Source organism: Lepisosteus oculatus, unplaced genomic scaffold (assembly GCF_040954835.1).
Source record: "Lepisosteus oculatus isolate fLepOcu1 unplaced genomic scaffold, fLepOcu1.hap2 HAP2_SCAFFOLD_101, whole genome shotgun sequence".
NCBI classification, from domain to species: Eukaryota; Metazoa; Chordata; class Actinopteri; order Semionotiformes; family Lepisosteidae; genus Lepisosteus; species Lepisosteus oculatus.
In genome coordinates, this window is record NW_027167653.1 from 392,175 (window position 1) to 418,446 (window position 26,272).

Sequence of the window (26,272 nt, forward strand, 5' to 3'; positions counted from 1 at the left end):
ATTCTGAAGCAGATTGAGCAGATGGGGTGAGGGACCTGAACGAGCAGGTGCACTTCTGGCAGGGAGAACATGAAGGCTTGAAAACAGAGACAGAGGGGCGAGTGAGTCACAATATGAGCACGTGTGAAAAAGGAAAGTATAGTGATGCTGGAAGAGAGGCTTATATGGCGTTAGTAGCAAACATGGGTGTTGGTGCAGGAAAGGCTTCTCAGACAGTCAGAATGTTTTTGGATAAATTGGTAGGTATTCAGGTAGAAAGATAACCAGGGAAAAGTTTTTGTATATATCTTGTTTTAGAAGCGAGGCAAGTTTCTTTGCAACATCTGAAAGAAAAACTGTTACAAAGTAATTTAAGCCTTGCCACAGATGGGACCACTAAATATGGCCATAAATATGGAACTGCAGGGATTTCTTTCCAGGAGGGTAGCAGAATGCATTTAGGACTCGGAGAGCAGGCGTCGGGTTCAGCTCGGCGCATATTTGACACGGTTAGAGAGGTGGTGCAAGATGTTGTTAACAGTGGAAGCAAGGATTCGCATGCAACACGTTCCGAGAAGGAAATGTTCTGCAAAATTACAAATCTAATGGGCGACAGGGCAAGTACAGAAAACAAATTAGTGAAATCCTGGCGCAGTACAGAGCTGAAATCTTCCCTGAAATTGTAGATGGATTTGATGACCTCAGTGAGACAGACAAGCCCAGGATCAGAATTATCAATGAGTTGTTCTGTGGATTGCATTTAATTGATGGCTTGGCACATCAGGCCAATGTTACACTTTCTGTCTGGGAAGGCATGATTGTTGGTGGTGAAAAGGTGGACACTGCTAGTTTAGACTGGATGCACAGAACGGTTGGAGAGAGTGGTAGTTAGATTGATTAGATCAGTGTGCAAAGCCGTCCATGAAAGAGGGTGTGAGAAAAGTGGCAAATCTGTGCAGTTTAGATCTTTTCGTTGAGTCAGGGGAAATCTGATCATGTCCCTCTGGTTCCCTTTAAAGGAAACTTGCAGCTGGAGTTTACTTTTTATGTGCTGAATTGCTGGAAATCATGCTTGATATATGTAATGAAAACAAATGAATAGAAGCAGTGTTTGAGGATTTGAGCGTAGGTCAGTTCACTGCAGGATGCAGAGCACTGGGAATTATTTGTAAATTAGTGACATAGCCTTTGTGGAAAGCTCTGGGGAAAAAAAGAGCATGTTTTAGAAATGAATACAAGATACAGGGAGCTAGTGTGCAAATTGAAGAATGGCAGGATGATGGCATCCTCACACCTGAAGAAGGCTCCACGGCCGAAACGTTGTGTTCTCTTTCTTCTTTTTTTCAGCATGGAATAAACCTATTACTTGTTCCTAGGATAAGAGATGCCAGGTTGCGGACACTTTGAGAGAAGAAGGAAAAAAAGATAGAAAAGCAAACAAGAGATATAAGGACAAAGGAAGTACTAGCGGTAGAGACAGGAGAGTATGGGGGAGTTTGGAACAGCGAGGAAGAAATAGACGAGCAGCTGGGGAATTTAGATGAGGACAAGAGGCTTCCTGCAGTTACAGCACAGTTGAGGTTTAGGAGACTTGTGAGAGGAATGAAACATGAAAATGGAGTTTTCAATTTTTCAATTGACAGGAAAAGGCTTAGTCTAGAACAGCTGATTGATAATTTAAAAAAAGTGTTGTCTGCAGGCCAGAGGAAATCCCAGCTACATCTAGAGAAGACAAAGATTATTGTTTGGCACCGTCAGAACATATTGTTGAAGAAAAGGCAGAGTTTTTAAAGGAGGCCGTTAAGCAGCATTTTAAGGCTAGAGATCTAGGTAGAAAAAAGGTTGGTATGGAAAGCTGAAGAATTCCTATGTTAATTAAACCAAAACACTTGTTAGGAAAGACAGTTAGACATGCCTTTGATGAGAAAGCTAGGAAGGTGTGGTACAAGGGCACAGTTGCTGAAATGAGACTAGATGGCCAGGAGTATATTTTTCAAATAAAATATGGATTTTGAAAAATGTGGTGGTTTGCTTTGTGGACAGATTATATGGATAGTTGTTTAGAATCGCTTCCTGTTAGTGCAGAGGACTTCGTAGGCAAGAAAGTAGAGCCCATGTTTGTGAGCAGTGAAGATGGGAGTGAATGTTGGCGGCCAGGCAGGGCAGTCCGTGCAGATAGAACAGGAGGCTTGTTTGTTGTGGATTATGTAGAGGGGGGTGATGATGAAGTTAGAGGCATAATTGAGTTTCCATTGTTAGATGATCACATGGATAATGAGGTGAGGATTGTTGCTTAAGTTCCAGGCTGTTGCTAATGTTACGCTGTGTGTCAGATGCAGATAATTTTGAGGAAGAGAAAAAGGAAAACATCTGGTAGCCGATGCTGATGCGCCAGGTAGGATGTTGAACAGTGAATAATGTAAATATTTTCCACATTTAACATAATTAGAAAGTACAATAAGATCCCATTTTGTTTAAAGATGTTATCTTTGTTATGGTGAAAAGCCGATCCCTGGAGCCAGCATCTTAAGATATCAAGTTCGACATCGGCTTCCAGAACCAAGCCCTCAAAATGTGCTTCTTTTTCATCAACAGAGGATACCCCAGCAGTGTTATTGAGAGGGCCCTCGCCCGAGCCAAAAACACCCCTCAGACCATCAACCCAATTAGGAACTCCACCGTAACAACTGCATTCTTTTGGTGCTTCCCTACCACCCCAACACACTTCCTATCCCCAGGACTATTAACCACAACTTTTCCATCCTACAGGATGATCCCTCCATTGGAGCCCTCTTTTCTGACTGCCCCATCATCTCACATCGCTGATCACCTAATTTGCGCAACCTTCTTGTTCACAGCTCCCTTGACTGCCCTCAGAAACCATCCACACCAGGACTTTCCCCTGCAACAGAGCTCGCTGTATCACCTGCAAGTACACAGCCACCACCACACTCATTCATGGCCCCTCGGGACAATTCCGCATCACCCAGATGGCATCTTGTACCTCCAGCAAGCTTAATTACTGTATCTCTTGCAGTAAATGCCCAGCCATCTACATTGGAGAAACAGGAAGGAGACTTGGAGATGGCTTCAGAGAACACGTCAGGGCTGTGAAGATTAAAGATCTCTCCAAGCCCATTGTTTCTCATTTCACCCTTTACGGCCATGACCACTCTAATCTCTCCATCTGTGTTCTCAAAGACGGTTTTCCGAACTCATACATCAGATAGACCACCGAAACCAAAATTATTCTGCAGCTAGGATCACACATTCTCCCTTCTCTTAACGACAGACTACTGTTCTTTTAAATTTTCTCCATTCATTGGAAGTTTCATTTCACACCTTTCTGCACCCATTTTGACTTAACACCTCTTGATTGGCCTCTCTGTCTGTCCCCTGCTCCTGCCCCTCACCCCTCCTCTCTCCCAACCTTTGTTCTCCTGCTAATTTACCTTTGCTGACTGCCCTGTCTCTCTCACACCTGAAGAAGGCTCCATGGCCAAAACGTCGTGTTCTTTCTTCTTTTTTTCAGCATGGAATAAACCCATTACTTGTTCCTTTGCAGCCTACGCATGCTGACGCAGCTCCCCACCTGAACTACTATCTTAAGATATCTGTATTTGTAGATACCTAGGGAGTAAATTAATTTGGAAACATGCAGATTATGGGTGCTGATGCGCCAGGGAGGTCAAAAGGCTGATCCCTGGAGCCAGTAATATGAAATTAATTAAATTTAATTAAAAAATTAAATCCTCTATATATAACTTCCCCGTGCCTTCAGATAGCTGGTTTCCAGCACTGTGTATAGTTAGTTGTTAGTTATAATTTTTAACATTTACATTGTTATTCATTGTTCATTGTTATTCATTGAATATGTTTGCTGTTCAGTTCTAGTTGATATACTTTTAAGATGTATCTTATGATGTAGCTGTGATAATGCCCTTTTCCAAAGAAAGGTCCAAAGAAAGAGTATGTCCTCGGTGACTCTATGTTGCGGGGCCTGGAGAAACTGATGCCAGCAGGGCAGGTGTGGCTGCACCCTGGGACAGCCCTGCAGCGCAGTGCCCACCAGCACCTGCACCACCTCCAGGCCCTGAACGAGGATATATCACTGATCGTTAACACAGGGACCAATAACAGAGCCCTGGGTGACATCCTTAGAGCTAGGGAAGAGCTGACTGTGGCAGTAAGAGCATCTCCTTGGAAGGTTCATATGGCAGTTTGCTCAGTTTTGCCACGGCTCTGCGATGCCTCTTTGCTCCTGGAGCTGTGAAAGAAGCTGCCCGGGCTCTTCCAGAGCTCCCCTCTCACATGGACCATGTGCAGCTCCTCAGGAGCAACAGAGTGCTTCTGCAGAACCAGCAGCCTCAGGCCTCTGCTGCTGATGGGCTTCATCTCAGTGCCACTGGGAAAAGGAGCATTTTTCAGTATATTTTACATTTCATTTCTCATTATTTTAGAACTTTAGTTTGATTTATTTTACTAGTGCCGCATTTTATTTCATAATTTACTTTTTTGTATACTTTCATTTTGTGATATTTTTATGTTGTCAGATCAAATGCACATTTGACCAAGGTCTTGTAAATGATTACGTTTTACAAGACATGGGAAAAAAGTGCAACAATTTATTCCAACGCAATTTTAATATGAATTACTATATTTGTCATTCATACTTAATATTATGTATGACAATTATTATATTTAAAATTTATACTAACTGTTTTTGTACCTTTCCAAAATGTATAAATCATTTAAGACGATTAACAACGTATTATATTCCACGTGTAACGTAATTAGAAAGATTCCGTTTTGTTTAAAGATGTTATCAATGATCCGTCTAATTTATTGAAAAAGCTCTGTTTGTTTAATGATAAGTAAAGGACTTGGAAGTAAAAAGAGATGCCTCACGCTGCTTGATTAAGTTTAAACACTAGGCTGTGATTGCAGACGCGGTTGGTGCCGTTTGCGCTCCGGGCAGCAGAGCGCCCATGCGGCACTGCGGAGCCCCGCCCGCTGACGTCACGGCGGTTTGAATCTGCGGGCGGGAGAAGGACAAGCGGCATGGCGGCACCGCGGTGCGGTAAGAGATTTATTTTCAAATAGTTGCTTGAAATCGCACATCCTAGCGCAGTAACTTCGAGATATTTGTTTACTGTACAATTCAGTTCATCAGGAGTCATGGTCTGATCAGTGTACAGCATAACGTTAACGTTTAGTCTTTTACACCTGTTGGCTGTTTTTTGTTAAAAAATGTTTTTATTGCAAAACGCGCAATGTGGTTATTCGGTGGTTGTTGTGTCTGTGTTAGAAAGCTGTGCTCTTTGAACCGAGAGCGATGCGAAGGGCTCGTTTTGCACCTGTATCATTGTTTTAATAGCAGCAGTAGTTGCAGCTGCCTGTTATGATCGAAGCAGTAAAAAGCTCTAAGGTGAAAAATACCGCTGCGTGTTAATTCAGCATGATGCGCGCTGGCACAGCTCACAGTAGTCACGCCATGTAACCCAGGACGGTTTTAACCGCCAGAACCCAGCTCAACTGCAGTTGTAAATGATTACGTTTTACAAGACATGGGGAAAAAGTGCAACAATTTATTCCAGCGCAATTTTAATATTAATTACTATATTTGTAATTCATACTTATTATGTATGAAAATTATGATATTTATAATGTATACTAACTGTTTTTGTACCTTTCCAAAATGTAGAAATCATTTAAGATGATTAAAAACGTATTTTCCCTGTGTAAGTACAATAAGATCCCGCTTTGTTTAACGATGTTATCAGTGATCCGTCTAATTTGTTGAAAAAGCTCTGTTTGTTTAATGCTAAGTAGAGGACTTGGAAGTAAAAAGAGATGCCTCACACTGCTTGATTAAGTTTAAACACTAGGCTGTGATTGCAGACGCGGTCGGTGCCGTTAGCGCTCCGGGCAGCAGAGCGCCCATGCGGCACTGCGGAGCCCCGCCCGCTCCGTGACGTGGCGTGACGTGCGCGGTGGGCGGGGCGCGCTTCTCCCAGACCCGCCGATCTGCTTCACAACACGAAGAGAAAAGAAGGTGAATTTTTCTGAAGGATACGCCTCTTGTGTATGAAATTCAAGTATTCTAAACATTTAATTGAGAAGTAAAACACTTGCAGCGTACACAAAGACTGTAAGCTGATCACGAGAATGAAAAATCACCAGACGTACAGAACACCATTTTATTTTTTAAAATTAAAATTTTCTGCCTCGTCAGACGCCCAGCTACAGGCTGTCACCGTCCCTCGGCACATACTCGACACGTTACAAACTCGCTCTCATACACTATTCCGGTTTTCTTGACAATTATTGATATTTCGACAGAAACACAGGCGCTGAGCTCCGTGACGAGTCTACAGGCAGACACGAGCACCGCGCGCGCTTCCACTCTACTGTCCCTCATCCCTGGCGCGCGCGGGGGCAGGCGGGGTGACGTCAGCTCTCGCGAGAGGCGAGCTCAGCCCAGCCCGACTGAGCCACGCCCCGCTGACGTCACGGCGGTTTGAATCTGCGGGCGGGAGAAGGACAAGCGACATGGCGGCACTGCAGCGCGGTAAGAGATTTATTTTCAAATAGTTGTTTAAAATCGCACATCCTAGCGCAATAACTTCGGATTATTTGGTTACTGCACAATTCAGCTCATCAGGGGTCATGGTCTGATCAGTGTACAGCATAACGTTAACGTTTAGTCTTTTACACCTGTTGGCTGTTTTCAGTTCAAAAATGTTTTTATTACCAAACGCGCAATGCGGTTATTCGGTGGTTGTTGTGTTTGTGTTAGAAAGCTGTGCTCTTTGAACCGAGAGCGATGCGGGCTCGTTTTGCACCTGTATCATTGTTTTAATAGCAGCAGTAGTTGCAGCTGCCTGTTATGATCGAAGCAGTAAAAAGCTCTAAGGTGAAAATACCGCTGCTAGTTAATTCAGCATGATGCGTGCTGGCACAGCTCACAGTAGTGACGCCATGTAACCCAGGACGGTTTTAACCGCCAGAACCCAGCTCAACTGCAGCTCAACAGGACTGACAGCTTGTCCTGTATCGAGGTGATGTTCATTATTTTACCCCAGTGGTGCCAATAATATTTTCTTCACTTTGGAAACTGAAGGACAAGAGACACAGGCACACAGTGTTTGTCTGAGAGGAAACTGTCTCTTTCACGTCTTAAAACGTGACGCTCAAGGGTATAAAACCCAGATGCATGAGATTTTCCATCAAAAATTGCGACTGCATATCATTTGTATGGCTTCTTTTATTCACATACAAAAAAAACTGTTTAACCCATCGATATGCTCGTGAGTCCCTCCCTATTACTTTAATGTATGTAGTATTATACAAATAATGGAGTCTACGTGATTTTATTATAAGACTCAACTGTATAACACTTTTCAGGAAAAGTGGATGAGTACATATCTGTTTATTGTGTAAATGTTTACGTTGTATTGTGGTGTTAAGTTTAATATGACTACATTTGGGACTGATTTTTACTGCATTATGAAATTTTACCCAAAAAACTGATACTGGGGGTGAAATTAACCTTATAACAAGCAATATTTTCTACAGGGGCCTTTCTGTGGACTTAAGCAACTGATGGTAATTAAGTCTGGTGTTAATTAAACCTCTTAGTGGCAGAGACCCATTTAGCCAAGCTTCAATTTCCACCCCTTAAACATTTGGTTATATCTCTGCAGCAGAATATAGTAAGAGCCTGGTTCAGGTCTTAAATTGAAACTGACCCCCTTGGCTTTGAGAGTTAACAGTCACATTTCTTATTTTTTAATGTGTCCACTCGGCAGACAAACATGAAACAAACAGCAAGTAGAAATGTTGTTTTGGTCTTCAGAGGTCAGAATATTTAATTCTAGGCCTGTGAATGTCCTGAGAATGATTTGAAAACCTTGTTCTAGGTGACTACTAGCTTGGATAAAAATCTGGGACAAATTGATCAATTAGGAAAAATTCTACATCATGTTTTGTGAAGACTGGACCTGGAAAGAAATTTCAGGCCTATAATTAATCATAAAAATATTTAAAATAATAATAATAAAAACCTTTAGACACTGCTAGAGAGCCTTTATCTGCTGTTATGCGATGGGAAATAAAACCTCAGAGTTGCCTTCTGGTGTGAAAAAAGGAGCACTGATAAGAAACCGATTGATTACCCTTCTGAGTCAATGATTGACAGCGAGAAGGCAGGTGGAGTGTAGCCTGAGGCTTCTAGAGGAAGTCTCACCTCCTTCGGGCTCTGAATGGCTGAAGACACAATGAATGACGGCGCTTTTGACCAATCAGATCGCCTTATTTCTGGCTTCTGGCTTCAAACATTTGCTACAAAGTCAGTAACGTTCAGTAGCCTCCAGGTCTAGAGATAAGCTAGTCTGGGCTACTGTGGATATATACATGTGCTTCAGAATAAGGTAAAAACGTGGGATATATATATATATTTTGCTGGTTTTTGCTTTCGTGGTTTTGGTTTGCGGGCTTATTGATGACCTAATAGATGTATTATTGAAGTTTGGAAGTGCATCATCAGATAAAAAGTGACTGTGTGATCGATCGTCTTAGTTTAAAAAAAACGTTTTTTTAAAGCTCCGGTTGGTTGTCCTTTTATGGTTGATACGATGGTTTTGTGGTTTCGTTGGTAAAAAATTAAAATGACAAAGGAGTCGAAGGTAGATATCGATTTACACCGTGGACGTGTACGACCACGCTGAGGAGAGCACACGTGTGGCTATATGAACGTTTTTCTATCATTTCTCAACACGGCTTTGTGAAGCCCAAGTTGAACACTTTGATTAATAAAAGTTTTTCTGTAAAGGTTTTGTGGTTTTGGTGATGTAAAATAATGATGTGAGACGAAACTTTTGAAGCAAGTTTTCCCCAGAACGTCCAGCATAAGTTAAGTGAACTGACACTATATCCTCCTCTTGAACTCTTCCCTCCTTAGACGCCCAGCTACAGGCTGTCACCGTCCCTCGGCACAGACTCGACACGTTACAAACTCGGTCTCATACACTATTCCGGTTTTCTTGACAATTACTGATATTTCGACAGAAACACAGGTGCTGAGCTCCGTGACGAGTCTACAGGCAGACACGAGCACCGCGCGCGCTTCCACTCTACCGTCCCTCATCCCTGGCGTGCTCGGGGGCCGGCGGGGTGACGTCACCTCTCGCGAGAGGCGAGCTCAGCCGAGCCCGACGGAGCCACGCCCCGCTGACGTCACGGCGGTTTGAATCTGCAGGCGGGAGAAGGACGAGCGACATGGCGGCACCGCAGCGCGGTAAGAGATTTATTTTCAAATAGTTGCTTGAAATCGCACATCCGAGCGCAGAAATTTCGAGTTATTTGGTTACTGTACAATTAAGTTCATAAGGATACTTTGACTGATAAAAGGTTTTCTGTAAAGGTTTTGGTTATGTAAAATCATGAAGTGAGACGGTTCAATCAGGGTCTAATCAGTGTACAGCATAACGTTAACGTTTAGTCTTTTACACCTGTTGGCTGTTTTTAGTTCAAAAATGTGTTTATTACAAAACGCGCAATGCGGTTATTCGGTGGTTGTTGTGTTTGTGTTAGAAAGCTGTGCTCTTTGAACCGAGAGCGATGTGGGCTCGTTTTGCACCTGTATCATTGTTTTAATAGCAGCAGTAGTTGCAGCTGCCTGTTATGATCGAAGCAGTAAAAAGCTCTCAGGTGAAAAATACCGCTGCTAGTTAATTCAGCATGATGCGCGCTGGCACAGCCCACAGTAGTCACGCCATGTAACCCAGGACGGTTTTAACCGCCGGAACCCAGTTTGCGCGCAAGAGTGTGGCGAGCTGACCGCACTTATCTGTGAATAAAGGGGTTTTAATCGCTCCTAAGAAGAGAAGCACACAGTAAGCACCAGTGGTTTAATCAGCACCGAGCTGGACCGCGGAGTGGCTGGCTCTCCGTGTCTTCATCAGCGCAGCAGCCGAGGCGCTGGTGGGTGTGAATGGCGGCGATCAGACTGGCCAGTCTCCTGTCCTGAGGCTGGGCTGAGGTGTTGAGCCCAGTTGTGCGGCTGCTGAGGATGGAGGTAGTGTTGCCGCGGAGAGCAGGGCAGCGCTATAGTGAGCTCGTCATGGCGCCGGCGGGGTGAGGCTGCCGAAAAACCTGAACCTTGACCCCAGCGGCCGGGACGGGGCAGGGCGACGCCAGCGGCTCCGGGGTGTCTGCGCTACTGTGGGGCATCATCATGCATGGATAGTAAAAACCCTGAGGTTTCTCCAAGACGGCAGGTTGAACCGTAGTGCAGCAGCAATACTGTGATAAAAATAAATTCCCCAGATGTGCAGATGCGAGTCATTCCAATGGGAGGCAGGGGAGTGCCCGATTGAACGCCGCTAGTTTTTACCCGTGTTACCACTGCAGCTGAGAGGAATCGCTCTTTCTGTGACTGACCTGCTCAGCACTCACTGCTGGTGTCCGGGTGCACAGGATCAAGTAAACACTCGTGAGGGCCGTGTGATTGCACTGTGGGCAGCTGAACCAATTCAAAAACAACGAGCAGGTTTGGCAGCTAAATATTTGACTGCGTGATTTTTTTCAAGGGTTTTGCATTATTTGACGTTTTTGCATTTGTGACATGTTTGTTGTTGACGGTCTCTCGTCCCTCGTCCATCTGTGTGTGGATGTGGATGTGTCAGCCGGTCGAGGAAGGGGGTCGAGATGTCCCACATTTCCCCCTGAAACTCGACTGCATCTTTTACTGCAACCTCTGTCGGGCGCTACGGGAGCCCATCGGCCACAAGTACCAGTACTTTGTCAGGCTGTGGCTCTCCATCCCGATGAGGCACTTGGTCCAGTGGTCAAACACTGGGCCCAAGGCAGAGAGGCGACCAAAGTTCTACACCCACGCTGTCAAGTGGAGCAGGAGGTATGAGGCCACGAGACAGCCAGAGCTCTGCACCAACCACAGAGCTCTGTACAAAGAGGTGAGGGGGCACCTGGTCGCCAACGAAAGGCTGCGAGTTCCCAGACAAGTCTGGGAAAGAACGCAGCCGAAAGAACTGGACAACGAACTGAAGGACCTCAACTGGATGGCCGTTCACAAGAGACTGGCTACCAGAGAGGTCCTCTACAGACACTCGATTTCCAGGAATCCGCATTGCCCCCGGGACACGTGTTTCGTCGAGGAGACTCAGGAGCACGTTTTCTGGAGCTGCCCCTTCGCCAAGGCGGTGTGGGGCAGAATGGACAACATAATGCAACTCCTGGAAACGAATGCGGTGCTCAGCTACCAGTACATTCTGCTGGGGCTGGCACCTACCGGACTGGACAGGGGGACGCAGTTCCTGATGTGGCTGCTGCTGTCCCTCACAAAGAAAGGCCTGTGGGACGCGAGGAACAATCTCATCCGGCACAACAACAAGTGGGGAGCGAGGGAGCTGGAGGAGAGGATCCTGGCGGACCTCAGGAGGAGGATGAAGCGTGACGTTGCTAAATGGGGTTTCCCCACGGCAAAGGAGCGCTGGAAAGGCCTATGGACCCTGTACAGGGATTAATGGGTTACAGCAAGCGGTAGGGTTTGGAGGGACACTCATAATAGCGCAAATCCGCCCACCCTTGCAAGGATTGAAAACGGACAATCACCGCCGTTCCGCCGTTGTTTTAACTTGTGGAGTGTTATTGTATGAGATGTTTTCCTTTTGAGATGATGTGTTTTTTTTTCCGAATATTTTATAAGAAAAAAAATCTGTTCCAGGCAGGCAAGAGAGAGGGGGAGCAGAGTCCCGCTTTGAGGCCTCGGGCTGCAGGGGAGTCGGCCTGCGCCACTGTGCGCCAGCGGAACGCCCGCGCGTCGCTCCGCGCCTTTGTGGGCATCGCTTCTCGGCCTTTTGGCTAAGATCAAGTGTAGTATCTGTTCTTATCAGTTTAATATCTGATACGTCCCCCATCGGGGGACCACATATTAAACGGATTTTTGGAACAGGGAGCTGGATCAGGAGCTTGCTCCGTCCTCTCCACGCATCGGCCCGGTATTGCAGCGCCTCCGGGAGCGGTGCACCACCTTCTCTCAGCGGTGAAAAGACAGACGTAGCGAGCGAAGCGGACTGGAGCTCCTTCTTCTCGGGTCTCGTCCCTCGTCCCTCGTCCATCTGTGTGTCTCTGTGTCCGTCTCTCTCTCGCCCTCTCCGTTCCCGTGCTCCCTCTGTGCGCTCTCCCGCGTCTCGACTCTCTGGGCAAGCAGGCCGGCCCCCTTTTCGGCTCCCGTGCGTTTTCCCTCCAAAAAACTTAGGTTTTTCAGCCTTTTCCCAGGGAGGCAGGCGTGGCTTGCTTGCTGGCTTGCTGGCTTGCTGGCTTGCTGGCTTGCTGGCTTGCTGGCTTGCTGGCTTGCTTGCTTGCTTGCTTGCTTGCTTGCGTGTGTCCGTCCCCGTCCCTGCAGGCGGGCCCCTTTCGACAGCTGGGCGTTTTCCCTCCCAAAAACTTAGTATATCCACCTTTTCTTTCTTTTTTTTTCGGCAGGCAGGCGTGTGTGTGTGCGTGCGCGCGTCCCCGTCCCTCCCTCCGGAGAGAGAGCTGCCCCTTGCCTCTGCCCGCAGGTGCTGGCGCTCGGCTTTCGCTCGCAGCCGGTTGGGCACAGCTGCTGCCGGTGGGAGGGGCCTAAGCTAAGGAGGCCGGGCGGCTGGCGCCCCCTGCGGCTGCGGTCGTTGTCGGGCCGTTGACAGAAGATCAAAGAGCAGGGCCCCCGCCCGGGACTGGCAGGAAGGCAGCCAGGCAGGCAAGAGAGAGGGGGAGCAGCGTCCCGCTTCGAGGCCTCTGGCTGCAGGGAGGCCGGCAGCCGCGCGGGTCCCGGGCTCCAGAGGAGTCGGCCTGCGCCACTGTGCGCCAGCGGAACGCCCGCGCGTCGCTCCGCGCCTTTGTGGGCATCGCTTCTCGGCCTTTTGGCTAAGATCAAGTGTAGTATCTGTTCTTATCAGTTTAATATCTGATACGTCCCCCATCGGGGGACCACATATTAAACGGATTTTTGGAACAGGGAGCTGGATCAGGAGCTTGCTCCGTCCTCTCCACGCATCGGCCCGGTATTGCAGCGCCTCCGGGAGCGGTGCACCACCTTCTCTCAGCGGTGAAAAGACAGACGTAGCGAGCGAAGCGGACTGGAGCTCCTTCTTCTCGGGTCTCGTCCCTCGTCCCTCGTCCATCTGTGTGTCTCTGTGTCCGTCTCTCTCTCGCCCTCTCCGTTCCCGTGCTCCCTCTGTGCGCTCTCCCGCGTCTCGACTCTCTGGGCAAGCAGGCCGGCCCCCTTTTCGGCTCCCGTGCGTTTTCCCTCCAAAAAACTTAGGTTTTTCAGCCTTTTCCCAGGGAGGCAGGCGTGGCTTGCTTGCTGGCTTGCTGGCTTGCTGGCTTGCTGGCTTGCTGGCTTGCTGGCTTGCTGGCTTGCTTGCTTGCTTGCTTGCTTGCTTGCGTGTGTCCGTCCCCGTCCCTGCAGGCGGGCCCCTTTCGACAGCTGGGCGTTTTCCCTCCCAAAAACTTAGTATATCCACCTTTTCTTTCTTTTTTTTTCGGCAGGCAGGCGTGTGTGTGTGCGTGCGCGCGTCCCCGTCCCTCCCTCCGGAGAGAGAGCTGCCCCTTGCCTCTGCCCGCAGGTGCTGGCGCTCGGCTTTCGCTCGCAGCCGGTTGGGCACAGCTGCTGCCGGTGGGAGGGGCCTAAGCTAAGGAGGCCGGGCGGCTGGCGCCCCCTGCGGCTGCGGTCGTTGTCGGGCCGTTGACAGAAGATCAAAGAGCAGGGCCCCCGCCCGGGACTGGCAGGAAGGCAGCCAGGCAGGCAAGAGAGAGGGGGAGCAGCGTCCCGCTTCGAGGCCTCTGGCTGCAGGGAGGCCGGCAGCCGCGCGGGTCCCGGGCTCCAGAGGAGTCGGCCTGCGCCACTGTGCGCCAGCGGAACGCCCGCGCGTCGCTCCGCGCCTTTGTGGGCATCGCTTCTCGGCCTTTTGGCTAAGATCAAGTGTAGTATCTGTTCTTATCAGTTTAATATCTGATACGTCCCCCATCGGGGGACCACATATTAAACGGATTTTTGGAACAGGGAGCTGGATCAGGAGCTTGCTCCGTCCTCTCCACGCATCGGCCCGGTATTGCAGCGCCTCCGGGAGCGGTGCACCACCTTCTCTCAGCGGTGAAAAGACAGACGTAGCGAGCGAAGCGGACTGGAGCTCCTTCTTCTCGGGTCTCGTCCCTCGTCCCTCGTCCATCTGTGTGTCTCTGTGTCCGTCTCTCTCTCGCCCTCTCCGTTCCCGTGCTCCCTCTGTGCGCTCTCCCGCGTCTCGACTCTCTGGGCAAGCAGGCCGGCCCCCTTTTCGGCTCCCGTGCGTTTTCCCTCCAAAAAACTTAGGTTTTTCAGCCTTTTCCCAGGGAGGCAGGCGTGGCTTGCTTGCTGGCTTGCTGGCTTGCTGGCTTGCTGGCTTGCTGGCTTGCTGGCTTGCTTGCTTGCTTGCTTGCTTGCTTGCGTGTGTCCGTCCCCGTCCCTGCAGGCGGGCCCCTTTCGACAGCTGGGCGTTTTCCCTCCCAAAAACTTAGTATATCCACCTTTTCTTTCTTTTTTTTTCGGCAGGCAGGCGTGTGTGTGTGCGTGCGCGCGTCCCCGTCCCTCCCTCCGGAGAGAGAGCTGCCCCTTGCCTCTGCCCGCAGGTGCTGGCGCTCGGCTTTCGCTCGCAGCCGGTTGGGCACAGCTGCTGCCGGTGGGAGGGGCCTAAGCTAAGGAGGCCGGGCGGCTGGCGCCCCCTGCGGCTGCGGTCGTTGTCGGGCCGTTGACAGAAGATCAAAGAGCAGGGCCCCCGCCCGGGACTGGCAGGAAGGCAGCCAGGCAGGCAAGAGAGAGGGGGAGCAGCGTCCCGCTTCGAGGCCTCTGGCTGCAGGGAGGCCGGCAGCCGCGCGGGTCCCGGGCTCCAGAGGAGTCGGCCTGCGCCACTGTGCGCCAGCGGAACGCCCGCGCGTCGCTCCGCGCCTTTGTGGGCATCGCTTCTCGGCCTTTTGGCTAAGATCAAGTGTAGTATCTGTTCTTATCAGTTTAATATCTGATACGTCCCCCATCGGGGGACCACATATTAAACGGATTTTTGGAACAGGGAGCTGGATCAGGAGCTTGCTCCGTCCTCTCCACGCATCGGCCCGGTATTGCAGCGCCTCCGGGAGCGGTGCACCACCTTCTCTCAGCGGTGAAAAGACAGACGTAGCGAGCGAAGCGGACTGGAGCTCCTTCTTCTCGGGTCTCGTCCCTCGTCCCTCGTCCATCTGTGTGTCTCTGTGTCCGTCTCTCTCTCGCCCTCTCCGTTCCCGTGCTCCCTCTGTGCGCTCTCCCGCGTCTCGACTCTCTGGGCAAGCAGGCCGGCCCCCTTTTCGGCTCCCGTGCGTTTTCCCTCCAAAAAACTTAGGTTTTTCAGCCTTTTCCCAGGGAGGCAGGCGTGGCTTGCTTGCTGGCTTGCTGGCTTGCTGGCTTGCTGGCTTGCTGGCTTGCTGGCTTGCTTGCTTGCTTGCTTGCTTGCTTGCTGTGTGTCCGTCCCCGTCCCTGCAGGCGGGCCCCTTTCGACAGCTGGGCGTTTTCCCTCCCAAAAACTTAGTATATCCACCTTTTCTTTCTTTTTTTTTCGGCAGGCAGGCGTGTGTGTGTGCGTGCGCGCGTCCCCGTCCCTCCCTCCGGAGAGAGAGCTGCCCCTTGCCTCTGCCCGCAGGTGCTGGCGCTCGGCTTTCGCTCGCAGCCGGTTGGGCACAGCTGCTGCCGGTGGGAGGGGCCTAAGCTAAGGAGGCCGGGCGGCTGGCGCCCCCTGCGGCTGCGGTCGTTGTCGGGCCGTTGACAGAAGATCAAAGAGCAGGGCCCCCGCCCGGGACTGGCAGGAAGGCAGCCAGGCAGGCAAGAGAGAGGGGGAGCAGCGTCCCGCTTCGAGGCCTCTGGCTGCAGGGAGGCCGGCAGCCGCGCGGGTCCCGGGCTCCAGAGGAGTCGGCCTGCGCCACTGTGCGCCAGCGGAACGCCCGCGCGTCGCTCCGCGCCTTTGTGGGCATCGCTTCTCGGCCTTTTGGCTAAGATCAAGTGTAGTATCTGTTCTTATCAGTTTAATATCTGATACGTCCCCCATCGGGGGACCACATATTAAACGGATTTTTGGAACAGGGAGCTGGATCAGGAGCTTGCTCCGTCCTCTCCACGCATCGGCCCGGTATTGCAGCGCCTCCGGGAGCGGTGCACCACCTTCTCTCAGCGGTGAAAAGACAGACGTAGCGAGCGAAGCGGACTGGAGCTCCTTCTTCTCGGGTCTCGTCCCTCGTCCCTCGTCCATCTGTGTGTCTCTGTGTCCGTCTCTCTCTCGCCCTCTCCGTTCCCGTGCTCCCTCTGTGCGCTCTCCCGCGTCTCGACTCTCTGGGCAAGCAGGCCGGCCCCCTTTTCGGCTCCCGTGCGTTTTCCCTCCAAAAAACTTAGGTTTTTCAGCCTTTTCCCAGGGAGGCAGGCGTGGCTTGCTTGCTGGCTTGCTGGCTTGCTGGCTTGCTGGCTTGCTGGCTTGCTGGCTTGCTTGCTTGCTTGCTTGCTTGCTTGCGTGTGTCCGTCCCCGTCCCTGCAGGCGGGCCCCTTTCGACAGCTGGGCGTTTTCCCTCCCAAAAACTTAGTATATCCACCTTTTCTTTCTTTTTTTTTCGGCAGGCAGGCGTGTGTGTGTGCGTGCGCGCGTCCCCGTCCCTCCCTCCGGAGAGAGAGCTGCCCCTTGCCTCTGCCCGCAGGTGCTGGCGCTCGGCTTTCGCTCGCAGCCGGTTGGGCACAGCTGCTGCCGGTGGGAGGGGCCTAAGCTAAGGAGGCCGGGCGGCTGGCGCCCCCTGCGGCTGCGGTCGTTGTCGGGCCGTTGACAGAAGATCAAAGAGCAGGGCCCCCGCCCGGGACTGGCAGGAAGGCAGCCAGGCAGGCAAGAGAGAGGGGGAGCAGCGTCCCGCTTCGAGGCCTCTGGCTGCAGGGAGGCCGGCAGCCGCGCGGGTCCCGGGCTCCAGAGGAGTCGGCCTGCGCCACTGTGCGCCAGCGGAACGCCCGCGCGTCGCTCCGCGCCTTTGTGGGCATCGCTTCTCGGCCTTTTGGCTAAGATCAAGTGTAGTATCTGTTCTTATCAGTTTAATATCTGATACGTCCCCCATCGGGGGACCACATATTAAACGGATTTTTGGAACAGGGAGCTGGATCAGGAGCTTGCTCCGTCCTCTCCACGCATCGGCCCGGTATTGCAGCGCCTCCGGGAGCGGTGCACCACCTTCTCTCAGCGGTGAAAAGACAGACGTAGCGAGCGAAGCGGACTGGAGCTCCTTCTTCTCGGGTCTCGTCCCTCGTCCCTCGTCCATCTGTGTGTCTCTGTGTCCGTCTCTCTCTCGCCCTCTCCGTTCCCGTGCTCCCTCTGTGCGCTCTCCCGCGTCTCGACTCTCTGGGCAAGCAGGCCGGCCCCCTTTTCGGCTCCCGTGCGTTTTCCCTCCAAAAAACTTAGGTTTTTCAGCCTTTTCCCAGGGAGGCAGGCGTGGCTTGCTTGCTGGCTTGCTGGCTTGCTGGCTTGCTGGCTTGCTGGCTTGCTGGCTTGCTTGCTTGCTTGCTTGCTTGCTTGCGTGTGTCCGTCCCCGTCCCTGCAGGCGGGCCCCTTTCGACAGCTGGGCGTTTTCCCTCCCAAAAACTTAGTATATCCACCTTTTCTTTCTTTTTTTTTCGGCAGGCAGGCGTGTGTGTGTGCGTGCGCGCGTCCCCGTCCCTCCCTCCGGAGAGAGAGCTGCCCCTTGCCTCTGCCCGCAGGTGCTGGCGCTCGGCTTTCGCTCGCAGCCGGTTGGGCACAGCTGCTGCCGGTGGGAGGGGCCTAAGCTAAGGAGGCCGGGCGGCTGGCGCCCCCTGCGGCTGCGGTCGTTGTCGGGCCGTTGACAGAAGATCAAAGAGCAGGGCCCCCGCCCGGGACTGGCAGGAAGGCAGCCAGGCAGGCAAGAGAGAGGGGGAGCAGCGTCCCGCTTCGAGGCCTCTGGCTGCAGGGAGGCCGGCAGCCGCGCGGGTCCCGGGCTCCAGAGGAGTCGGCCTGCGCCACTGTGCGCCAGCGGAACGCCCGCGCGTCGCTCCGCGCCTTTGTGGGCATCGCTTCTCGGCCTTTTGGCTAAGATCAAGTGTAGTATCTGTTCTTATCAGTTTAATATCTGATACGTCCCCCATCGGGGGACCACATATTAAACGGATTTTTGGAACAGGGAGCTGGATCAGGAGCTTGCTCCGTCCTCTCCACGCATCGGCCCGGTATTGCAGCGCCTCCGGGAGCGGTGCACCACCTTCTCTCAGCGGTGAAAAGACAGACGTAGCGAGCGAAGCGGACTGGAGCTCCTTCTTCTCGGGTCTCGTCCCTCGTCCCTCGTCCATCTGTGTGTCTCTGTGTCCGTCTCTCTCTCGCCCTCTCCGTTCCCGTGCTCCCTCTGTGCGCTCTCCCGCGTCTCGACTCTCTGGGCAAGCAGGCCGGCCCCCTTTTCGGCTCCCGTGCGTTTTCCCTCCAAAAAACTTAGGTTTTTCAGCCTTTTCCCAGGGAGGCAGGCGTGGCTTGCTTGCTGGCTTGCTGGCTTGCTGGCTTGCTGGCTTGCTGGCTTGCTGGCTTGCTTGCTTGCTTGCTTGCTTGCTTGCGTGTGTCCGTCCCCGTCCCTGCAGGCGGGCCCCTTTCGACAGCTGGGCGTTTTCCCTCCCAAAAACTTAGTATATCCACCTTTTCTTTCTTTTTTTTTCGGCAGGCAGGCGTGTGTGTGTGCGTGCGCGCGTCCCCGTCCCTCCCTCCGGAGAGAGAGCTGCCCCTTGCCTCTGCCCGCAGGTGCTGGCGCTCGGCTTTCGCTCGCAGCCGGTTGGGCACAGCTGCTGCCGGTGGGAGGGGCCTAAGCTAAGGAGGCCGGGCGGCTGGCGCCCCCTGCGGCTGCGGTCGTTGTCGGGCCGTTGACAGAAGATCAAAGAGCAGGGCCCCCGCCCGGGACTGGCAGGAAGGCAGCCAGGCAGGCAAGAGAGAGGGGGAGCAGCGTCCCGCTTCGAGGCCTCTGGCTGCAGGGAGGCCGGCAGCCGCGCGGGTCCCGGGCTCCAGAGGAGTCGGCCTGCGCCACTGTGCGCCAGCGGAACGCCCGCGCGTCGCTCCGCGCCTTTGTGGGCATCGCTTCTCGGCCTTTTGGCTAAGATCAAGTGTAGTATCTGTTCTTATCAGTTTAATATCTGATACGTCCCCCATCGGGGGACCACATATTAAACGGATTTTTGGAACAGGGAGCTGGATCAGGAGCTTGCTCCGTCCTCTCCACGCATCGGCCCGGTATTGCAGCGCCTCCGGGAGCGGTGCACCACCTTCTCTCAGCGGTGAAAAGACAGACGTAGCGAGCGAAGCGGACTGGAGCTCCTTCTTCTCGGGTCTCGTCCCTCGTCCCTCGTCCATCTGTGTGTCTCTGTGTCCGTCTCTCTCTCGCCCTCTCCGTTCCCGTGCTCCCTCTGTGCGCTCTCCCGCGTCTCGACTCTCTGGGCAAGCAGGCCGGCCCCCTTTTCGGCTCCCGTGCGTTTTCCCTCCAAAAAACTTAGGTTTTTCAGCCTTTTCCCAGGGAGGCAGGCGTGGCTTGCTTGCTGGCTTGCTGGCTTGCTGGCTTGCTGGCTTGCTGGCTTGCTGGCTTGCTTGCTTGCTTGCTTGCTTGCTTGCGTGTGTCCGTCCCCGTCCCTGCAGGCGGGCCCCTTTCGACAGCTGGGCGTTTTCCCTCCCAAAAACTTAGTATATCCACCTTTTCTTTCTTTTTTTTTCGGCAGGCAGGCGTGTGTGTGTGCGTGCGCGCGTCCCCGTCCCTCCCTCCGGAGAGAGAGCTGCCCCTTGCCTCTGCCCGCAGGTGCTGGCGCTCGGCTTTCGCTCGCAGCCGGTTGGGCACAGCTGCTGCCGGTGGGAGGGGCCTAAGCTAAGGAGGCCGGGCGGCTGGCGCCCCCTGCGGCTGCGGTCGTTGTCGGGCCGTTGACAGAAGATCAAAGAGCAGGGCCCCCGCCCGGGACTGGCAGGAAGGCAGCCAGGCAGGCAAGAGAGAGGGGGAGCAGCGTCCCGCTTCGAGGCCTCTGGCTGCAGGGAGGCCGGCAGCCGCGCGGGTCCCGGGCTCCAGAGGAGTCGGCCTGCGCCACTGTGCGCCAGCGGAACGCCCGCGCGTCGCTCCGCGCCTTTGTGGGCATCGCTTCTCGGCCTTTTGGCTAAGATCAAGTGTAGTATCTGTTCTTATCAGTTTAATATCTGATACGTCCCCCATCGGGGGACCACATATTAAACGGATTTTTGGAACAGGGAGCTGGATCAGGAGCTTGCTCCGTCCTCTCCACGCATCGGCCCGGTATTGCAGCGCCTCCGGGAGCGGTGCACCACCTTCTCTCAGCGGTGAAAAGACAGACGTAGCGAGCGAAGCGGACTGGAGCTCCTTCTTCTCGGGTCTCGTCCCTCGTCCCTCGTCCATCTGTGTGTCTCTGTGTCCGTCTCTCTCTCGCCCTCTCCGTTCCCGTGCTCCCTCTGTGCGCTCTCCCGCGTCTCGACTCTCTGGGCAAGCAGGCCGGCCCCCTTTTCGGCTCCCGTGCGTTTTCCCTCCAAAAAACTTAGGTTTTTCAGCCTTTTCCCAGGGAGGCAGGCGTGGCTTGCTTGCTGGCTTGCTGGCTTGCTGGCTTGCTGGCTTGCTGGCTTGCTGGCTTGCTTGCTTGCTTGCTTGCTTGCTTGCGTGTGTCCGTCCCCGTCCCTGCAGGCGGGCCCCTTTCGACAGCTGGGCGTTTTCCCTCCCAAAAACTTAGTATATCCACCTTTTCTTTCTTTTTTTTTCGGCAGGCAGGCGTGTGTGTGTGCGTGCGCGCGTCCCCGTCCCTCCCTCCGGAGAGAGAGCTGCCCCTTGCCTCTGCCCGCAGGTGCTGGCGCTCGGCTTTCGCTCGCAGCCGGTTGGGCACAGCTGCTGCCGGTGGGAGGGGCCTAAGCTAAGGAGGCCGGGCGGCTGGCGCCCCCTGCGGCTGCGGTCGTTGTCGGGCCGTTGACAGAAGATCAAAGAGCAGGGCCCCCGCCCGGGACTGGCAGGAAGGCAGCCAGGCAGGCAAGAGAGAGGGGGAGCAGCGTCCCGCTTCGAGGCCTCTGGCTGCAGGGAGGCCGGCAGCCGCGCGGGTCCCGGGCTCCAGAGGAGTCGGCCTGCGCCACTGTGCGCCAGCGGAACGCCCGCGCGTCGCTCCGCGCCTTTGTGGGCATCGCTTCTCGGCCTTTTGGCTAAGATCAAGTGTAGTATCTGTTCTTATCAGTTTAATATCTGATACGTCCCCCATCGGGGGACCACATATTAAACGGATTTTTGGAACAGGGAGCTGGATCAGGAGCTTGCTCCGTCCTCTCCACGCATCGGCCCGGTATTGCAGCGCCTCCGGGAGCGGTGCACCACCTTCTCTCAGCGGTGAAAAGACAGACGTAGCGAGCGAAGCGGACTGGAGCTCCTTCTTCTCGGGTCTCGTCCCTCGTCCCTCGTCCATCTGTGTGTCTCTGTGTCCGTCTCTCTCTCGCCCTCTCCGTTCCCGTGCTCCCTCTGTGCGCTCTCCCGCGTCTCGACTCTCTGGGCAAGCAGGCCGGCCCCCTTTTCGGCTCCCGTGCGTTTTCCCTCCAAAAAACTTAGGTTTTTCAGCCTTTTCCCAGGGAGGCAGGCGTGGCTTGCTTGCTGGCTTGCTGGCTTGCTGGCTTGCTGGCTTGCTGGCTTGCTGGCTTGCTTGCTTGCTTGCTTGCTTGCTTGCGTGTGTCCGTCCCCGTCCCTGCAGGCGGGCCCCTTTCGACAGCTGGGCGTTTTCCCTCCCAAAAACTTAGTATATCCACCTTTTCTTTCTTTTTTTTTCGGCAGGCAGGCGTGTGTGTGTGCGTGCGCGCGTCCCCGTCCCTCCCTCCGGAGAGAGAGCTGCCCCTTGCCTCTGCCCGCAGGTGCTGGCGCTCGGCTTTCGCTCGCAGCCGGTTGGGCACAGCTGCTGCCGGTGGGAGGGGCCTAAGCTAAGGAGGCCGGGCGGCTGGCGCCCCCTGCGGCTGCGGTCGTTGTCGGGCCGTTGACAGAAGATCAAAGAGCAGGGCCCCCGCCCGGGACTGGCAGGAAGGCAGCCAGGCAGGCAAGAGAGAGGGGGAGCAGCGTCCCGCTTCGAGGCCTCTGGCTGCAGGGAGGCCGGCAGCCGCGCGGGTCCCGGGCTCCAGAGGAGTCGGCCTGCGCCACTGTGCGCCAGCGGAACGCCCGCGCGTCGCTCCGCGCCTTTGTGGGCATCGCTTCTCGGCCTTTTGGCTAAGATCAAGTGTAGTATCTGTTCTTATCAGTTTAATATCTGATACGTCCCCCATCGGGGGACCACATATTAAACGGATTTTTGGAACAGGGAGCTGGATCAGGAGCTTGCTCCGTCCTCTCCACGCATCGGCCCGGTATTGCAGCGCCTCCGGGAGCGGTGCACCACCTTCTCTCAGCGGTGAAAAGACAGACGTAGCGAGCGAAGCGGACTGGAGCTCCTTCTTCTCGGGTCTCGTCCCTCGTCCCTCGTCCATCTGTGTGTCTCTGTGTCCGTCTCTCTCTCGCCCTCTCCGTTCCCGTGCTCCCTCTGTGCGCTCTCCCGCGTCTCGACTCTCTGGGCAAGCAGGCCGGCCCCCTTTTCGGCTCCCGTGCGTTTTCCCTCCAAAAAACTTAGGTTTTTCAGCCTTTTCCCAGGGAGGCAGGCGTGGCTTGCTTGCTGGCTTGCTGGCTTGCTGGCTTGCTGGCTTGCTGGCTTGCTGGCTTGCTTGCTTGCTTGCTTGCTTGCTTGCGTGTGTCCGTCCCCGTCCCTGCAGGCGGGCCCCTTTCGACAGCTGGGCGTTTTCCCTCCCAAAAACTTAGTATATCCACCTTTTCTTTCTTTTTTTTTCGGCAGGCAGGCGTGTGTGTGTGCGTGCGCGCGTCCCCGTCCCTCCCTCCGGAGAGAGAGCTGCCCCTTGCCTCTGCCCGCAGGTGCTGGCGCTCGGCTTTCGCTCGCAGCCGGTTGGGCACAGCTGCTGCCGGTGGGAGGGGCCTAAGCTAAGGAGGCCGGGCGGCTGGCGCCCCCTGCGGCTGCGGTCGTTGTCGGGCCGTTGACAGAAGATCAAAGAGCAGGGCCCCCGCCCGGGACTGGCAGGAAGGCAGCCAGGCAGGCAAGAGAGAGGGGGAGCAGCGTCCCGCTTCGAGGCCTCTGGCTGCAGGGAGGCCGGCAGCCGCGCGGGTCCCGGGCTCCAGAGGAGTCGGCCTGCGCCACTGTGCGCCAGCGGAACGCCCGCGCGTCGCTCCGCGCCTTTGTGGGCATCGCTTCTCGGCCTTTTGGCTAAGATCAAGTGTAGTATCTGTTCTTATCAGTTTAATATCTGATACGTCCCCCATCGGGGGACCACATATTAAACGGATTTTTGGAACAGGGAGCTGGATCAGGAGCTTGCTCCGTCCTCTCCACGCATCGGCCCGGTATTGCAGCGCCTCCGGGAGCGGTGCACCACCTTCTCTCAGCGGTGAAAAGACAGACGTAGCGAGCGAAGCGGACTGGAGCTCCTTCTTCTCGGGTCTCGTCCCTCGTCCCTCGTCCATCTGTGTGTCTCTGTGTCCGTCTCTCTCTCGCCCTCTCCGTTCCCGTGCTCCCTCTGTGCGCTCTCCCGCGTCTCGACTCTCTGGGCAAGCAGGCCGGCCCCCTTTTCGGCTCCCGTGCGTTTTCCCTCCAAAAAACTTAGGTTTTTCAGCCTTTTCCCAGGGAGGCAGGCGTGGCTTGCTTGCTGGCTTGCTGGCTTGCTGGCTTGCTGGCTTGCTGGCTTGCTTGCTTGCTTGCTTGCTTGCTTGCTTGCGTGTGTCCGTCCCCGTCCCTGCAGGCGGGCCCCTTTCGACAGCTGGGCGTTTTCCCTCCCAAAAACTTAGTATATCCACCTTTTCTTTCTTTTTTTTTCGGCAGGCAGGCGTGTGTGTGTGCGTGCGCGCGTCCCCGTCCCTCCCTCCGGAGAGAGAGCTGCCCCTTGCCTCTGCCCGCAGGTGCTGGCGCTCGGCTTTCGCTCGCAGCCGGTTGGGCACAGCTGCTGCCGGTGGGAGGGGCCTAAGCTAAGGAGGCCGGGCGGCTGGCGCCCCCTGCGGCTGCGGTCGTTGTCGGGCCGTTGACAGAAGATCAAAGAGCAGGGCCCCCGCCCGGGACTGGCAGGAAGGCAGCCAGGCAGGCAAGAGAGAGGGGGAGCAGCGTCCCGCTTCGAGGCCTCTGGCTGCAGGGAGGCCGGCAGCCGCGCGGGTCCCGGGCTCCAGAGGAGTCGGCCTGCGCCACTGTGCGCCAGCGGAACGCCCGCGCGTCGCTCCGCGCCTTTGTGGGCATCGCTTCTCGGCCTTTTGGCTAAGATCAAGTGTAGTATCTGTTCTTATCAGTTTAATATCTGATACGTCCCCCATCGGGGGACCACATATTAAACGGATTTTTGGAACAGGGAGCTGGATCAGGAGCTTGCTCCGTCCTCTCCACGCATCGGCCCGGTATTGCAGCGCCTCCGGGAGCGGTGCACCACCTTCTCTCAGCGGTGAAAAGACAGACGTAGCGAGCGAAGCGGACTGGAGCTCCTTCTTCTCGGGTCTCGTCCCTCGTCCCTCGTCCATCTGTGTGTCTCTGTGTCCGTCTCTCTCTCGCCCTCTCCGTTCCCGTGCTCCCTCTGTGCGCTCTCCCGCGTCTCGACTCTCTGGGCAAGCAGGCCGGCCCCCTTTTCGGCTCCCGTGCGTTTTCCCTCCAAAAAACTTAGGTTTTTCAGCCTTTTCCCAGGGAGGCAGGCGTGGCTTGCTTGCTGGCTTGCTGGCTTGCTGGCTTGCTGGCTTGCTGGCTTGCTGGCTTGCTTGCTTGCTTGCTTGCTTGCTTGCGTGTGTCCGTCCCCGTCCCTGCAGGCGGGCCCCTTTCGACAGCTGGGCGTTTTCCCTCCCAAAAACTTAGTATATCCACCTTTTCTTTCTTTTTTTTTCGGCAGGCAGGCGTGTGTGTGTGCGTGCGCGCGTCCCCGTCCCTCCCTCCGGAGAGAGAGCTGCCCCTTGCCTCTGCCCGCAGGTGCTGGCGCTCGGCTTTCGCTCGCAGCCGGTTGGGCACAGCTGCTGCCGGTGGGAGGGGCCTAAGCTAAGGAGGCCGGGCGGCTGGCGCCCCCTGCGGCTGCGGTCGTTGTCGGGCCGTTGACAGAAGATCAAAGAGCAGGGCCCCCGCCCGGGACTGGCAGGAAGGCAGCCAGGCAGGCAAGAGAGAGGGGGAGCAGCGTCCCGCTTCGAGGCCTCTGGCTGCAGGGAGGCCGGCAGCCGCGCGGGTCCCGGGCTCCAGAGGAGTCGGCCTGCGCCACTGTGCGCCAGCGGAACGCCCGCGCGTCGCTCCGCGCCTTTGTGGGCATCGCTTCTCGGCCTTTTGGCTAAGATCAAGTGTAGTATCTGTTCTTATCAGTTTAATATCTGATACGTCCCCCATCGGGGGACCACATATTAAACGGATTTTTGGAACAGGGAGCTGGATCAGGAGCTTGCTCCGTCCTCTCCACGCATCGGCCCGGTATTGCAGCGCCTCCGGGAGCGGTGCACCACCTTCTCTCAGCGGTGAAAAGACAGACGTAGCGAGCGAAGCGGACTGGAGCTCCTTCTTCTCGGGTCTCGTCCCTCGTCCCTCGTCCATCTGTGTGTCTCTGTGTCCGTCTCTCTCTCGCCCTCTCCGTTCCCGTGCTCCCTCTGTGCGCTCTCCCGCGTCTCGACTCTCTGGGCAAGCAGGCCGGCCCCCTTTTCGGCTCCCGTGCGTTTTCCCTCCAAAAAACTTAGGTTTTTCAGCCTTTTCCCAGGGAGGCAGGCGTGGCTTGCTTGCTGGCTTGCTGGCTTGCTGGCTTGCTGGCTTGCTGGCTTGCTGCTTGCTTGCTTGCTTGCTTGCTTGCTTGCGTGTGTCCGTCCCCGTCCCTGCAGGCGGGCCCCTTTCGACAGCTGGGCGTTTTCCCTCCCAAAAACTTAGTATATCCACCTTTTCTTTCTTTTTTTTTCGGCAGGCAGGCGTGTGTGTGTGCGTGCGCGCGTCCCCGTCCCTCCCTCCGGAGAGAGAGCTGCCCCTTGCCTCTGCCCGCAGGTGCTGGCGCTCGGCTTTCGCTCGCAGCCGGTTGGGCACAGCTGCTGCCGGTGGGAGGGGCCTAAGCTAAGGAGGCCGGGCGGCTGGCGCCCCCTGCGGCTGCGGTCGTTGTCGGGCCGTTGACAGAAGATCAAAGAGCAGGGCCCCCGCCCGGGACTGGCAGGAAGGCAGCCAGGCAGGCAAGAGAGAGGGGGAGCA

The 26,272-nt window shown here is 55.0% G+C and overlaps 1 long non-coding RNA gene and 14 other non-coding genes across 15 annotated transcripts; all 15 read left to right on the forward strand.

Annotated features, from left to right (window-relative positions):
- The first annotated feature begins 5,791 nt into the window (after nt 1-5,791).
- Nucleotides 5,792-9,272, forward strand: LOC138225677 (uncharacterized). The gene is made up of 3 exons (XR_011184149.1): nt 5,792-6,034; nt 6,322-6,550; nt 9,049-9,272. It is a non-coding gene; the product is annotated as an uncharacterized lncRNA (long non-coding RNA).
- A 2,570-nt stretch (nt 9,273-11,842) lies between these two features.
- LOC138225708 (U2 spliceosomal RNA) lies at nt 11,843-12,033 on the forward strand. Its single transcript, XR_011184180.1, has one exon. It is a non-coding gene; the product is annotated as a U2 spliceosomal RNA (small nuclear RNA).
- Nucleotides 12,034-12,889: 856 nt separating this feature from the next.
- LOC138225719 (U2 spliceosomal RNA) lies at nt 12,890-13,080 on the forward strand. The gene has a single exon (XR_011184191.1). It is a non-coding gene; the product is annotated as a U2 spliceosomal RNA (small nuclear RNA).
- Nucleotides 13,081-13,936: 856 nt separating this feature from the next.
- LOC138225678 (U2 spliceosomal RNA) lies at nt 13,937-14,127 on the forward strand. Its single transcript, XR_011184150.1, has one exon. It is a non-coding gene; the product is annotated as a U2 spliceosomal RNA (small nuclear RNA).
- Nucleotides 14,128-14,975: 848 nt separating this feature from the next.
- Nucleotides 14,976-15,166, forward strand: LOC138225679 (U2 spliceosomal RNA). The gene has a single exon (XR_011184151.1). It is a non-coding gene; the product is annotated as a U2 spliceosomal RNA (small nuclear RNA).
- Nucleotides 15,167-16,015: 849 nt separating this feature from the next.
- On the forward strand, nt 16,016-16,206 carry LOC138225680 (U2 spliceosomal RNA). Its single transcript, XR_011184152.1, has one exon. It is a non-coding gene; the product is annotated as a U2 spliceosomal RNA (small nuclear RNA).
- An 848-nt stretch (nt 16,207-17,054) lies between these two features.
- Nucleotides 17,055-17,245, forward strand: LOC138225681 (U2 spliceosomal RNA). The gene has a single exon (XR_011184153.1). It is a non-coding gene; the product is annotated as a U2 spliceosomal RNA (small nuclear RNA).
- Nucleotides 17,246-18,093: 848 nt separating this feature from the next.
- LOC138225682 (U2 spliceosomal RNA) lies at nt 18,094-18,284 on the forward strand. The gene has a single exon (XR_011184154.1). It is a non-coding gene; the product is annotated as a U2 spliceosomal RNA (small nuclear RNA).
- An 848-nt stretch (nt 18,285-19,132) lies between these two features.
- On the forward strand, nt 19,133-19,323 carry LOC138225683 (U2 spliceosomal RNA). The gene has a single exon (XR_011184155.1). It is a non-coding gene; the product is annotated as a U2 spliceosomal RNA (small nuclear RNA).
- An 848-nt stretch (nt 19,324-20,171) lies between these two features.
- Nucleotides 20,172-20,362, forward strand: LOC138225684 (U2 spliceosomal RNA). Its single transcript, XR_011184156.1, has one exon. It is a non-coding gene; the product is annotated as a U2 spliceosomal RNA (small nuclear RNA).
- An 848-nt stretch (nt 20,363-21,210) lies between these two features.
- On the forward strand, nt 21,211-21,401 carry LOC138225685 (U2 spliceosomal RNA). The gene has a single exon (XR_011184157.1). It is a non-coding gene; the product is annotated as a U2 spliceosomal RNA (small nuclear RNA).
- Nucleotides 21,402-22,249: 848 nt separating this feature from the next.
- Nucleotides 22,250-22,440, forward strand: LOC138225686 (U2 spliceosomal RNA). The gene has a single exon (XR_011184158.1). It is a non-coding gene; the product is annotated as a U2 spliceosomal RNA (small nuclear RNA).
- An 848-nt stretch (nt 22,441-23,288) lies between these two features.
- On the forward strand, nt 23,289-23,479 carry LOC138225687 (U2 spliceosomal RNA). The gene has a single exon (XR_011184159.1). It is a non-coding gene; the product is annotated as a U2 spliceosomal RNA (small nuclear RNA).
- Nucleotides 23,480-24,323: 844 nt separating this feature from the next.
- On the forward strand, nt 24,324-24,514 carry LOC138225688 (U2 spliceosomal RNA). Its single transcript, XR_011184160.1, has one exon. It is a non-coding gene; the product is annotated as a U2 spliceosomal RNA (small nuclear RNA).
- An 848-nt stretch (nt 24,515-25,362) lies between these two features.
- On the forward strand, nt 25,363-25,553 carry LOC138225689 (U2 spliceosomal RNA). The gene has a single exon (XR_011184161.1). It is a non-coding gene; the product is annotated as a U2 spliceosomal RNA (small nuclear RNA).
- Nucleotides 25,554-26,272: the final 719 nt, after the last annotated feature.